We start from the raw sequence: 2,577 nt of genomic DNA, 5'->3' as shown, positions 1-2,577 counted from the left end.
TGATCATGGTTTGACATGATCCACTTGTTCTTGATATCTTTACCTCAAGATCTTAGGGTTTATGATCATCACTCAGTTTATAATGATCAAGGTTTAACTTCCTAATGTATCTCTGATGAATTTGGTTTCTCACTCCAATGATCAAGCATTGTCTTGATCAACTAGGATATATCACTTCTATCTTACTTTCTTGAATAGAACTACTATGGTTACCTCTTAAGTTTATATCCCAGGAGATTGCCTGAGATAATTACTTAGGGTTTTTCTCAAGGAATGATGGTTGGAATACATGTATGTATATCCAAGGTTTTAGCTTAAGATTTCCCATTGCTTCTCTAATAAATACTATAGAACTCTCACCTCTCTAGGTTTGATGTGTAATAATTTGGAATGGAGAAGAATACCTATCTCTGGAATGGAACTTCTTGTTATACTTCCAATGTTGAAGTGGATTGAATACCATGAGGTTTCATGGTAGGATCATGGATTAGTTTTAAGACATGGAGAAGATAGTCAAGAATGGTTTCTCCATCTTATTGTTACTTGGTTTCCAATTAAATGGGTGTTCATATGTTATGGCAAAGAATACCATGTTGTGATCTTTAAATAAGATCAAGTAGTTGATCCTTGATTCATATGTTCTTGTGTTGGTTTTAATTTCATTTGATCTAACCCCATAGATCAAATCATCTTTTCCCAAAACAAGGTTTTAACAAAGTCACATTGAGGTTTATAGCGCTTGACTTGATGAGCTACTTCAATTCCACCAAGGTCAAGTGAAACTTCACTTACTGTGACTGTTTTACTTTAAAGCGCGAAAATTCCCCGGATTTTCTATGCATGAATGCAATACACACATCTGTTCCCTCTATTTTTGTAACCCCAAACCCTGGGATATTACAGTCTCTACCCCTTAAACTAAACTTCGTCCTCGAAGTTTGAACTCTCTCACGTTTCGGAGTGTGAATCTGACTTGTGCAGACTACATCTTTTCTTGAACTCCGTGGTGATCTTACTGGATATAATTGAGTATATCCCTTGTCCAGATTCTTCCTGGAATCCATTAGGGTTTGTCTCTGAACCATGGCTTCTTACTTCAATTACATGATTGCTTTCATTATTATAATCTTGTTTCCTTTCTCATTGAAGATTCAATGATTGAGACTTCTTCTGGTGCTGCTAGTCTTATTTGAAGGCTAATTTGATAATAAACTCCTAATTGGTAAAAATAGGTCTTTGTTTTCCCTTACTACCAAAACTGCAATAATGGTACTTAGTAAGGTACTTACCATAGAAATGATTTTGACGGTTTCTTTTACTAAGAAGGTTAGACTCATTTAGCCTATCCAATCATGGTTTATAGTTGATACCTATAACTATTTTGGGTTATTTAGGTTCCATCAAAGGAATCATTCTATTAACTTCGTGGTTCCGGTATCGTCAATTTCCTTCGGTCTTTGGCCTTCTTGAACTGTATTTAGTCTATGGTATTTTCTTCGTCCAACTTCTTTATGCTTAACTTACTTGAGCTTTCGTACTTCTGAGTAAATACTACTCACTTTCTCAAGTTATAGTCCACTTCTTACATCCTCGAGGTATGAACCTCGGCTTCTGGTCTGACATCCTTCTGAAAGTAGTGTTCATTATTCTTATGAAAATAAGATCGAACTTCCCCTCAGTTCAGACCTTCTTCTTCTATCTTACTCAAAGTATTGAGTCATTGTACATCCAATTCAATCTTTACTCTACCCCTTAGAGTTTTCTTATGGTCTTCAACTCCTTTTCTTCCAACCATTGGATTGATGGTTGGAATATTGGTCTAAGTATAGCTTATGGTTTGTACTCTTCTAGGTCTTGTGAAGAATATCTGTGGTACATCCACTCAATTGTGGACATCCAATGTTAATTCTTCGACTAAATGATTATAGGTCATGGTTATTTGGCTGACAAAATTTTATTTGTTCACAACTCCTTGGTACGAATAATCCAATTTTTGGACTATTTGATACCAATTGTGGCTATTTGATATCTAAAAAATGGATTCTTTTACAGGTTCTGATTAACTGGGCGAGACACCTTCTACTTTATCTCGCAGTATTGATCCTATATCAACTATGGTCTTCTGGTATCAACTATGGTCTTCTTATATCTGCTATGATTTCCTATATCATCTTCCTTTCTTCAGGGTTTATTTTGCAAGAAAACCACTATGAATATAGTATCCAAAGTGATTTCCCATGCATTCCCTCTTCTATATTAATTATGGATCTGCTTCAGCTTCACCATAATCACCAGATTTCTCACCTTCATGCTTCTTATGTACCAAAGTACTCCTATGTTGAGGTAAAGCATGAGTTTTAATTGGTACTTCCATTAGAGTATTGTGGTTACTTCCCAAAACTCCGCTTCCTTTTTCTGACGATCCTTCATCTGGTCTTCAGAATCTTTAGAATTCGTCACTTCCTCACACGGATACCATTACCCTCTAGATCTATAGCATCAAGTAAGAACTTGATATTGCAACATGCATTTGCATATCGAAGTCAAACTTCATGTATGGATCTAGTCAAACAATGA

This window comes from Lolium rigidum, chromosome 6 (assembly GCF_022539505.1).
Source record: "Lolium rigidum isolate FL_2022 chromosome 6, APGP_CSIRO_Lrig_0.1, whole genome shotgun sequence".
In the NCBI taxonomy this organism is placed as follows: Eukaryota; Viridiplantae; Streptophyta; class Magnoliopsida; order Poales; family Poaceae; genus Lolium; species Lolium rigidum.
This window is presented reverse-complemented; position numbering follows the sequence as displayed.